Source organism: Amblyomma mixtum, chromosome 8 (assembly GCF_055824585.1).
Source record: "Amblyomma mixtum isolate Tamu chromosome 8, ASM5582458v1, whole genome shotgun sequence".
In the NCBI taxonomy this organism is placed as follows: Eukaryota; Metazoa; Arthropoda; class Arachnida; order Ixodida; family Ixodidae; genus Amblyomma; species Amblyomma mixtum.
In genome coordinates, this window is record NC_143019.1 from 99,335,153 (window position 1) to 99,348,103 (window position 12,951).

Sequence of the window (12,951 nt, forward strand, 5' to 3'; positions counted from 1 at the left end):
GGCGCTGGTACAACGATGAACGATTTCACATTCCTTTAGCAGCGCTGCTTCGGCTTTCCGATAGAAAAACACGGCCACGGTCACTGAGCAGTTATTTCGCTGCGCCGTGACGAAGAACAAGACGGTGTAGGATGAAAGAAACAACATCCTGTGCGGTAGCAGATTGGAGAGGCGACGCTTCTACGTAGCGGGTTATGTGCCGGCCACGATGACCCAGTGGCTGTTAGCCGAACTGGTTGGAAGCGGACCGTAAAGATCGATGCCAACGCGGTGAAAGGGGCGGGCGGGGCAAGGTAACGGCTGCAGTGGATCGGGGTCGTGGCGGTGAGGGTTACATACCGCTGTACATACCACGTCAATAATATCGCCGACACAGGCGACAATACGTTTTCAATACACCGGCATGGCCGGACTGTGGATCTGCGTGGAAAGAGGTGCATATGGCAGCACGGAGGTGGCGAGGAATCACCAACCGCCACTTCCGCCCGTCGGAGAGGTAGTTACGCCGGTATAAGAGGCCATCCCGAACGGCAAAATGGTGGGCATGAGGGAGTTGATCCAAGGATCCAGCTGTTGTTCGGAGAGCATATCAGGGACACCGAACAATGAGAAATCGTAGGCACAGACGAGGGCAGAGGCGCAATCGCAAGGAAGTGGTGAACGGGGAAGTGCGTCGGCGTCGGCGTGCTTGCATCCAGAGCGATAAATGACGTGAATATCAAATTCCTATAGACGTAAAGCCCTGCGGGCGAGTCGGCCAGAGGGATCTTTGAGGGAGAACAGCCAGCAGAGAGCGTGATGGTCGTTGACGACATAGAATGGCCGGCCGTAGAGGTAAGGGCGGAACTTGGCAATCGCCCAAATGACGGCGAGACATTCTTTTTCTGTGACAGAATAGTTACATTCCGCCTTGGTGAGGGCGCGGCTGGCCTAAGCGACAACATATTCCGGATACCCACACTTCCGCTGGGCAAGAACTGCTGCCAACCCCACACCCCTCGCGTCAGTGTGAAGTTCGATCGGACAGTGTGGATCAAAATGACGGAGTATTGGAGGGGAGACCAGGAGGCGACGTGAATTGTTGAATGCTGCATCGTAGAAGGGTGACCAAGACGAGAGATTCAGGCTACCGGCAAGAAGCTGTGTTAAAGGGGCGATGATACAGGCGAAATTCCGGATGAAGCGGCGGAAGTAGGAACACAAGCCTATAAAACTGCGAAGTTCTTTTAAGGTGGTCGGTTTGGGAAAGTCAGCGCAGGCGTGAAGTTTGGCAGGGTCAAGAAGATTGCCATCTTTGGAGATGACAAGGCGTAATATCAGATTCGTGGCACCGAAGTAACATATCTTCAGGTTTAGCTGCAGCCCGGCTGCAGTAAGGCAGGTGAGAACACGCTGGAGGCGCAGTAAATGAGAAGAACAATCTTTGGAAAAAACGACAATGTCATCCAGATAGCACAGACAGGTATGCCATTTGAGATCGCTGAGAATATTATCGATCATTCTCTCGAATGTGGCTGGGGCATTGCATAGGCCGAATGGCATGACATTGAATTCATAGAGGCCGTCTGGGGTGACGAAGGCGGTTTTCGGCCGGTCAGCGGCAGCGATCGGGACTTGCCAGTAGCCTAAGTCTAAGTCTAAGGACGAAAAATACTCTGCTCCCTGTAAGATATCCAGTGCGTCGTCGATTCGGGGTGGAGGATAAACATCCTTGCGAGTAATCTGGTTGAGACGAATGTAGTCCACGCAGAACCGGATGGAGCCATCTTTTTTCGTCACCAGGACAACAGGAGAGGCCCAAGGGCTGTGAGAGGGCTGTATGTTGCCGCGCTGTAGCATATCGTCGACACTGTCACGGATGACGCGGCGCTCTGTGGGCGAGACGCGGTATGGTACTGGCGCAAGGGGGCGCGCGTACCTGTGTCAATTTCATGAGAGACGGCAATCGCACGGCGATCGCACGGTTGGGAAAGGTCAAAAGAGTGTTGAAGCGTTGGAGAAGTGTCAGTAGCTGGTCACGTTGAGCGGGCGCAATGTAGGCAGCGATGGCGCGATGAAAGACGTCGACGGGAAGCGGTTCGGGCTTGGTGGCACAAATATCCAGGAGAGCAACCTCGGGACAGGCACGGTGATCGGGGAACTCGTAGGAAAGAGCAGGGTCCAGTTCTTCGATACGACCGAGGCATTCGCCGCGAAGGAGACGACGGGCGAACAAAAGGGTTGGAGACATAAATGGCACAGTGACCTTCGAAAATCGAAAGGAATCAGAAGGCGGTGACGGCGGGTGGCAGCAGTGGTTGGTGTGAAGAGAACAGGGCTGCTGATGGCAGAGTCAGGTAGGAGCGGGACGAGGGAAGAAGAGAAGAGAGGTATGCCGGTGTCGGCAGCTACGAGAAGTTTAGCGGAGGGCACAGGCAGGTCGCACAGGGAAACGTTACACGCGGAAAATAGCGCGAGTTCACCACGAACACAATGAATCACTGCGTGGTGGGTTGAGAGGAAGTCGCATCCTAGGATGACATCATGAGAGCACGCACTCAGCACAACAAACTCGATGAGGTATGCTACGTGGTTGATAGAAACTCGTACCGTGCAGGCTGCGATGGGGTGGATGCGCTGCGAGCTGGCCGTACGGAGCGAAAAGTAAGACAGGGGCGTCGTCACCTTGCGAATTTTGGGGCGAGGACTAACTTATGACCGACACGGCAGCGTCCGTGTCAACGAGTGCGAGAACAGGGACACCTTCGAGAAACGCCTGAATCACGTTAGCGGGACGAAACGGAGGACTTGGCGAGTTCGCAAAAACGCAGTTCTTGCCGCCGGAACTGCGGCATTTAGTTTTCCTCTCGGAGGGGTTCCGGGCGCCGAAGCATTGGGGAAATTGAACGGCGGTGATGGGAAAGCGAGCAGCGAGTCGAATACTGGGGGCGAGGCATAGACGAGCCAGACGAGCCATTGGGCAAGGGTGGCTCGTGATCGTATCCTTACGGGTGCACAGCATCCCCAGAGCGAGGCAAGCGCTGACGGCACAGATGTGCGACATGCCCTGGAAGCCCACAAGCGTAGCAGATGGGCCGACTATCGGCGGTACGCCAAGGGTTCGTAGGGTGTCATCGTGGGCCAAGAAACGAGGCTGGTGGAAGTGGCATGGACGGGGTGGAGCATAATAGTAAGGACTGCGCTTACATAAATGGACGACGTCTTCAATATAGCTGGTGAATGTTTCGGCCAGTAGCTGGGCTCGAGCACGTAGACGTTGCTCGGCGCGGAGTTTACGTACGGCGGGCCGGCTGAAAACGTCTGCGAAGCTTGTCTTGAATGATGACCAGGTGGGACGGTCGGCTTCATGGCTACGAAACCAGAAGCTGGCAACGACTGGGAGATAGAAGAGGACGTTGCTTAACTTGGCAGAATCGTCCCACCGATCGTAAGTGCTGACGCGCTCGAATGAGGCCAGCCAGTCGTCGACGTCATGGTCGTCCGTACCGCTAAATGGGGAAGAGTCGCGCTGGCGTCGCATCCCGGAGCAGAGGACGGTGGTAGGGATGGCCGGCGATGACTGAATCGGAGCGTTTGACATTGTAGGCAGTGTGAGTAACGTTCCGCTCCTATGTTCCAGGTTGAGCACCGGGACAGGGATCAGAGCACCTCCACCAAGTGTACAGGTGCGTCTCCGAAGCTCAGGTCGGAGGCCTTTGAGAGAAGACGCGTCACGGCAGGCGCATACCCAGGAGTCACTCAGGAACCAGCACAGCACTTCGTTCACCTCTTCATCGCACCGCACGAATGGCTGCCGGTCGTTCCCATTACGCCACTAAAATTATTTATAGCCATCGAAACAAAGTCAATAGCCTGTTAGGTTGAGAAAAAAAGGCAATATATGCATAATCCCTACAAGAGTGATGTAGTTCGGCGATGTGATTTAGTCTGGAAGCGAGTCAACCACGTCTTAAATAGTAAGAACTGCGATTCAGTGCAACTGAATGAGATCACACAGAATGGCTTACGTCCACCAGGTGCTCAGTTTGTAAATTGCTTTCTTTTTCAGCTGCCAATGCCGCGCACGATTCTGACTTCTTACGCTATTGTAATGAACAGACTCAGTCTACTCATCTTCTGGCGCGTGCAAAAGCGAACGAATTGTATATGTTTCTTTCCCTCAAAAATAGTAATATTGCTGTTAGACGAACTAGTCATTCGACCGGTTAAGCACGTGCTCGATCTGACATATTTTCTATCTTTCGTTTTCCGCAGTTACCTTCCCTAAAAAACCTCAAATCGCAGAGGAAAACTTTTGTGCGAAGGAGTGGATAAAAACTAAAGACCCATTTATATTCTTCCAATTTTCTCTAGAGGCTTAAAGAAGCTAGTGCATATTCATACGTACTAATACATTTTAAAAGACACACCTGCACAGTTTCATTTAAAGGTATTTCGACAAAAACGGCTTTACTGACAAAAAAAAAAGATCATATTGAAATCATTCGAATGAAAAATGTTTACGTCAGGCATATTCGTCGATTATTGAAAGACTTTTGACCGCATTTACTTTTTACGCAGCTAAAACAATCTGAATTCACCATGGATTCCCGGGCATGGTTCTGGCGTTACTACAATGTTATGCATATGTGTCCTGAAACAAATTCACGCAGGCGTGCCCCAGGGCAATATCCTGAGGCCCCTGTTGTTCTGCATATATATAAATGATTTATTTAGTAACCATTGAAAATACAGTTAATTTTGTGATGCAGGCACACGTCACTACTATACTCCTGAGTGCATCAAATCAATATAACCTATTTTCCGAAGCAAATCGCACGCTCATGTCATCAGCATCACCGGGAAAAGAGAATTCTCTTATTAATACTAATACAACTAAGGCTGTTCTGTTCACACTCAAAAACCGCAAAGTAGGCTCTCAAGATTCACTGGTATGAATTCAAATATTACCATAGCAATCGTTGTCAAATGTTCCGGTGCATTCTTTGAACCGCTTATGTCATGGAACAAGGATGCTAATTTTTTCATCTAAAATATTTCACGTGTCACTGCCGTCCTTTCTAAACTACGATCTTGTTTACCAAATAAGATCAAGCCCTTATTATAGAAATATTTATTTCTGTGGCATACAAACTACTGTCATTTGATATGAGGTACTACTAACAAACATTTTGATACTTTACAGATTACAAAAAAGCCAGTTCAAATAGTCATGAATGTTTCTTATGACAGCCCCATAGACGATATATTTACAGAACTGAATCTAATGTGTATCCATGAAATTTACAGAACGCTAATCGAGCGTTACGAGGCAAACATTAAAAAAAACAAAGCCCTCAGCAGTATCGCCAACTTTAGAGTACGCGCACGCAACATTCGCCAACTTCAACATTGGTAAATTCCGCGCCTACCCACTAACTCTAAATTTATGAACCGATGTATGAAAGTATGTATGAATGTATATATGAATGCATGTGTGAATATATTTATGACATGTATGAATTGTTATGTACCTGTGCTTGCTGTGTGTTTGCATGTGCACGGGGTGGCAGACCCCGTCAAGCCCATCTTGAGGCTGATTGATTGAAAATGAAGGTACCGCCGTCAGAACACCTGACACGAAGGCTCTAGCGGACGTCTTTCACTTGCATTAGCGCCGCTGGGCGTCGGCCTCTGAGACAGTATTCGGGTGGAACTGCAAGACGCGCTATTGAGCTTTCCTTTTAAATGTGCTGACGGCGGTACTCCAATATCATCTAGGCTCCGGTCGCACTCCCGTTGGCTAAGAGCAGTCACATGACACCACGATATCCACGCATTGCTGCCGGAGCCTCTTCGGTTTGCCTACAGCTCCTTGATTTCGCGGGCTTTCTTTTTAGTCAAGCGCACTTTACAGTAGAAAGCGATTGGTAGCGGTTGCAAAAGATAGCGCCACATAATTAAGCGGCGAGTTTCCTTTTTTTAACTATGACCTTGCGCTACCCGCTCACAACCAACAAGCTGTTATCTATGAAATGGCTCCTGCTAGGTTTGAGAGTACATAATATTGCTATTTCTGGAATTTGTATTGTATGTGACACATGGGTAATGGCATGCTATGTTATTTACAGAAATTTGTTTTCAATTTATATCAGCACGAAAATGAAGCGCTAAGAATACGGAACGGATTTTGCATTTGAGATGTGCAGTTGGTATGGTTTTGGTTTATATCGTTTTAATGCCCCAAAGCAACTCAGGCTATGAAGATGCCGTAGAGTAAAGGTCCAGTAATTTCGACCCCCTCGGGTTCTAACGTGCAAGTCCACTTCACACGACTTAGCACCAAGCTCTTAACGACGAATAAAATGTTTTACTATCAGTCGCACAGTACATGTCCGCTTGAGATCGGTTGACTGAAGATGAAAATATAAGAGGAGGCAGTTGGAAATATATTTTCACCATCGCACAGCATGAGGGCAAGTTGAACAATTCACTTTCATCAAGGCACGGGCGCCGCGGCCGGTGTTGAACCCACAAGAACAAGGGGGGACGCTGAGGGCGCGCGAAGGGAGAAGACGGGCGCACATCGGCTCCGATTCTGATCGCTCCATATTGCGGTCTGTCAACTCGGACCCCACGAATCTTGGCACCATCGTCTCCGCGAAGATCAGCGGCACAAGTGGGCCCCACTTCCATCAAGGTGGGCCCAGTTTTGACGAAATTCTGAGATTTTGAAGCTTTCGCCCACCGCCGCGGCGCTAAGCCTAACGGCGGCGGGGTGTTCGCCGGCGTTCGCCATCCCCGGCGATGGCGGCTCCAAATACGGTTACCGGCTATGATCCGCTGTCCATGCAAGTCGTACGCATGGAAACCGTTCAACCCGAAGACCTTCCAACATCGGAAGATGACTATTTGGCAGATATGGTCAAAATCTGGAGACGCCGGCAGAAGACGAACGCTCCCAAGCCAACTGGAGCCGCCGCCCAGCACCAGGCTGCAGTTCGGTCCCCGCACGCTTCGCAAGGAAGTGTCGGTGGCGCGGCCTTGAAGGGCGCAACTTTCAAATCCGAGTGGCGGCCGCAGCAGACGCCGCGCATTGGACGCGACGACCTCATCGTGGTGCTCAAGCCACGCAAGACGCTGGATCTGAAGGCCACCTTCACTCCAGGTGCAGCCGGAGTTGCCGTGCGCAACATCATACGGGACTGTGGAGAGGTGCAACTCTCTGTATGGCCCGTGTGGGACCAAAATGTGCTGGTGTGTGGCGTGAACTCTGTGCCAGCCGCTGAGAAGCTCCTCGGCGATGTCACGCTGAGGGTCGGCGACCGCCAGCTTCTGTTTCGCGGGCACGCCAAAGCTTCTGGCGAGGTCTGCAAGGGAGTGATCAACGTTCACCCCGGCGAAACGTCGGCCTCCCTCAAGCAGAAGCTGGAGTGGAGACACGGAGAAATACTTTCTGTGCGCAAGCTGGGCGGCACCGCCATCGCAGTGGTCACCTTTCAAGGGAAGAAGGTACCCCGCCAAATCTTCTGCAGCGACCAGGGCATTCCTGTGAGACTGTACAAGAAGACGATCCCCGCCTGTCATCGATGCGGCACGGTGGGGCACCGGGCTGACATCTGCCCGCGGCCGGCAGTCGGGACGTTGCGGCCTCTGCGGCTCTCAGGTGGCCACCACACCCGAGGGCATAGCACAACATGAGTGCACCCCCCGATGTCTGCTGTGCGCGGGTGCCCACTTCACCGGTGCTGCCGGCTGCGTCGGCAAGTACCGGAAACCGATCAAGCCGGGACCATCACGGAGTCAAAGCAAGCGGAAGTCGGCTCAGAAGCAAGCTCCGCCCACCAATGCCAAGGACAGCAAGTCCACTTCTGCGCCGGGCAAGTCCGGTCATGTCAAGACGGCTGTGAAATCCGGGACCCAGGCGATGTCGCCGAACTTCAGCGCTGGGGATTTCCCGCCTCTAGCGACCGCCCAAAACAAGGTGAGCGATCGGGCTAGGGCTGCCTCCGGGCCTCTTTCTCCCTCCCTCTCTCCTACGGAAGCCGCCCTACAGAGGCAAAATGTTGAACTTAGGCGCGAAACAGAATTCCTAGTGCGGAAAATTTAGGAGCTGGAGGCTAAGTTAGAGGGACGTAAAGAACCCCAAGCTGGTCCTTCCGAGCCTATAGAACTAGCCGAGCCGGAGGACCGAGATGAGAGTGCCTCGGTCGCATCTGGGCTGACAAGCGTGTCGCAGCAGTCGGCCAGCACAGTGGTTGGTAGGCTGCCAATGGTGGAGAGCCGCCTGTACAACCTGGAGAGCGAAATTGATGCTCTGCCAGGTAAAATCATGGAAGCGGTCCGGGGCTCCATTCAGCAACTTCTTCAGGCCGAATTGGCAAAAAGCATGCCTGCTATAGTGGCACAGGTTGCTGAGACAGCTCTCTCTGTCGTTCAAGACCAAATTGGAGCTCAACTCAGTCAAAGCCGCTCCCGCTCGCGGTCTCCGCGACCAGACCTCCGCAGGCGGAAGGTGGTCCTTCGCCAGGCCACAGGCTCACTAGAAAACATTCCGGCCGCTCTCTCTCCGGACGTGCTGGTGCCTCTGCCTGAGGCCCCATCACTTTCGGGGGTGGGACCTGGCCCCCAAAATTAAATAATCACGTTCACGATGGCTAGCCGACCCCAGCGGAAAGCCAACAATAATTCGGAGCAATTCGAGATCATACAGTGGAACTGCAGGGGTCTACGGAGCTGGAAGAAACGGTCACACCTCCAGCTCTACCTGCAGTCTCTCGGTACCGCACCGGCGCTCCTAGCTCTTCAGGAACCCGGCGCAGATGCTAAATTCACAGGGTATAGCTCGTTTCAAGGCGGTCCTACAACGTGCATCCTGGTGAACAAAGAGTACACCGCAGTCCCAGTAGACCTCGAACTGGAGACTGAGCAGGAATACAGTATGGTCAAGGTCCTGCCGCTCAAGCGCCGCGACCCATCAATACATGTCCTTAACATTTACTGCCCCCCCGCATAAGCCGCGCGTGACCTTCAACGAAATCTTCTACCGCGCGCTCAAATCGGCTGACAAGGAACCCCTAGTGATCGTTGGGGACTTCAATGCTCCAAGCCTACATTGGGGCTACCACTTTGAGAAGGCCAGAGGATGCAAGCTGGCGGAGCTCATCTCCACACTTCGCCTTACACTCCTCACGGATCCGTGTTGTCCCACACGTGTGGGCAACTCGGTTACGCGAGACACATGCCCTGACCTGACTCTCGTTACGAACACCAGAGACACTACCTGGGAGAACCTGAGAGAGACTCTTGGTAGCGATCACTGCCTTCTCCGGGTCACCCTTCTGGCGAAGGCGGCTCGCAAAAAGTGGGGCCACACTAAATTGACCGATTGGCATAAGTTTCGAACAAAAGAGATACCTCCCGTGCTCTTTTCCGGCGGATATGCGGAGTGGGCAAAGCAATTAGACACAATACAAAGACAACACGTCACGACACTTCAGACCACTGAAGAGATCCCTGCAGTGGACAATCACCTCCTGCACTTGTGGGAGGCTGGCCGGAGTCTTACCAAACGGTGGAAGAAGCAAAAGCTGAATCGCAAACTTAAGGCTCGCATTGTCGACCTCACGGAGCAGGCTGCGGCGTATGCTGCCCAGCTCACCGATTCAAACTGGATAGAGAAGTGTAATTCGGCAGCGCGTCAGATGAGCTCGAGAGGAAAATGGCGCTTCTTTCGCAGTCTCATCGACCCCACTCAAACGAGAGGGGAGACGCAAAGACAGCTCCGGCGGGCTTTGCACGGGTACCAAGGTACGACGGCTCAACTCGCGGACACCCTGTGCGACAGATATCTCTGCCGCATAGAGGACCCAGTTGGGCCCGAGTACGAGTACGCGGGAAAGCCGAATCCCGACATTGATGCCCCTTTTGAGTTACACGACCTTAAGGCGGCTTTAGCTAAAATGCGGCGAGGTACGGCTCCGGGTCGGGATCGCATAACAGTCAATCTGTTGGCCAACCTCCCAGATTCGGCCTACCTCCACCTGCTAGGGTACATTAACCAGATTTGGGACGGGCGTCCACTCCCTCCCGAATGGAAGACCTACTTGGTCACTTTCATCCCTAAGCCAGGCAAGCCAGTGAATACCGACAACCTGAGGCCCATCTCACTAACCTCTTGTGTGGGCAAGCTTATGGAGACGATGGTTAGGGATCGCCTCTCTCCACACATCGAGACCAAGGGCCTCTTTGCAGACACTATGTTCGGGTTCCGACCGCATATGTCAGCGCAGGACGTCCTGCTCCAGTTACACCGCTACATAATACGACCCACTGCCATGCGCCACAACGACAAGGCCATCCTTGCCCTTGATCTTAAAGGGGCCTTTGACAACGTTCGTCATAGCAGCATCTTGGCTAACTTGAGTACCACTGATTGTGGGCGCAAGCCATTCACATATGTAAGAGACTTTCTCTCGAAGCGTCAGGCCTTCCTCAAGATTGAGGATGACGAATACGGACCATACACGATGGGTACACGGGGTACACCCTAAGGGGCGGTCTTGTCGCCACTTCTTTTCAATATTGCCATGATGCACCTTCCCCACCAATTGGCCCGGGTGGAAGGCATTCATCACGCACTATACGCGGACGACATAACAATTTGGACTACCGAAGGGATCCTTGGGGAAATGGAGGACCGCCTTCAGCGGGCCGCCACCATAACCGATAGCTACGCTATCGGCTGTGGTCTCGAATGTGCTCCCGCAAAATCGCAACTTCTGCACATCAGATCCGATCCTAAGGACAACACGAGTTTGCAAATCTCTCTGACGGGAGGCCCCATCAAAGAGGTCGAGGAGCTCCGCATACTAGGTCTGTTCATCCATAACAGGCTCAGCCCGGAATCCACTATTTGCAAAGTCAAGCGCGTAGGCGAACAGGTCGGACGCATGATCCATCGCGTTTCTAACAAGCGCGGCGGGTTGCGAGGCAGGGACGCGCTTCGGCTCGCCCATGCCTTCGTGACCAGCAGGATCCTCTACTCCGCTCCCTACCTTCGCACTACGAAACAACAAGAAATATGAATCGACACCATCGTTAGAAAGGCTACAAAGCGAGCAATGGGCCTCCCAGTGGCCACCTCCAATGCTAAGTTGTCGGCGTTGGGGGTGATCAACTCCTACCAGGAGTTACGAGAGGCCCACCTCGTGAACCAATATACGCGACTCTCGCAGACGGCATCCGGGCGCCGCCTGCTAGACCGCTTGCACATTCAACACGAGTGCACTCCAGAGGAGACGTGTCGGATTCCGGAGCTATGGCGTCACAAGGTCTGGGTCCCTCCACTCCCGCGCAACATGGACACACATACACACGAAGGCAGACGAGAGGCGCGCGCTCGGGCCCTCGAACACCAACACGGATCCAAACAGGGTGTATACTACGTTGACGTGGCAGGGCCGTCGCCCAATGGATTCTACACGGCCGCAGTAGTTCACCAGGATCAATGCGTTAACGGGCTCTCCTTTCGAGCTCGAAATTCAGCACAGGCTGAGGAAGTAGCCATTGCGCTTGCCGCCTCGGACTTGAATTCCAAGGTAATCGTGACAGATTCGCGTCGAGCCTGTCAACACTACCTGGCTGGCGAGATTTCACCTTTAGCCTGGAGTATATTAAAGCGCGCAGTGAGGGAATCGGCGCCTTCGCCCAAACGCATAGTTTGGACTCCAGGCCATCAGGGCGTTAGAAGTAATGAGGCTGCGGACGCGGCTGCCCGAGCGCTTACCTACCGGGCACCTCACCCAGGCTCTTCCGGCTCGGAGATTGTGCAACCGCTTCTGCGGTTCAGAGAAACTCTGGACGACTATTGCGAACGCCATCGTCTTTTCACGGTCCCTGCTAAGGGCCTGAGTAAAGCTGATGAGCGAACTCTGAGGCGCTTGCAGACCAACACTCTGTTGTGTCCTGCAATAGTGAAACATTTCGACCCCAAAACTGATGGGCGCTGCCCTCACTGTGGGGAAGTTTCCGATACCTTCCACATGGTTTGGGCCTGTCAAAAGAATCCTTCCCTTCCCCCCAATCCTTCCCCTTCCCGAGAGGTATGAGAGGCAGCCCTGCTCAACTGCTCGGGGCTGGAGTCTCAAAGGGCTCTAGTCCAACGGGCGCGAGTAGCGGCCTCGTCCAGCGGGGTCCCGGACTAAGGACTCCACCTATGTAAAGGGCCATTTTTGGTCTGCAAACTCTCCTGTTTTTATTAAAAATTTTCACCACCACCACAAGAACAACTCCTTGTGCAACTGTTATGACAGTCGACTATCCATTCCACTCGAATGAACTGCACAAAAATGGCGAAATATATTCGCGACATCCCAGTTATTTATTTACATACCCTAAGGGACCGGGAGGAGGACGGGGGGGGGGGGTGAGGTCTAATAAACAAGAACTGCAATGAGCGAACGAAGGAGAAGATAAAAAGAAAAGAAAAATGATGCGATCACTTACAGTCCAAAGAAGAAAGTTTCGTGCAAAAGAAAAGTACATGCACAGAAAACAATTGCTGGGCACACTTTTCTTTAACGCCAATAAAGACATAAAAATGGCAATCGACAGCGCACGCTTCACAACAGTACAGGCATAAGACTGATTTTTTCAGCGCTTAATATAACAAATTTACTTTATTTTATCAACGTTAAAAATTTTTGAAAGGATGAACACGAGAAAAAATGCAGTATCTGGCTGACCAGTGCCAACAGCTCACGTTAACGAGTGGCGCTGAACAGGGTGACATTGACGCGTAGTTTCTATCCACCTAATGCGATGTTTTCCGCACGTCAACAGAATATCCAGAATATAAAGAAGTTTCGCGTAGTAGCCTTTGCTCCGGTGTGGATCACAAACCGCCATGCTTCTAACACTCGAGTATTCCAGCAAAAACAAGACCGGTTGTGTGTGTTCCCCTAATTTCAA

General features: G+C 52.4%; 1 protein-coding gene across 5 annotated transcripts in view; it reads right to left on the minus strand.

Moving 5' to 3' along the window:
- Positions 1 to 12,951, minus strand: part of LOC149333670 (uncharacterized) — a 101,266-nt gene that overhangs the window by 19,080 nt on the left and 69,235 nt on the right. The window lies entirely within an intron of this gene.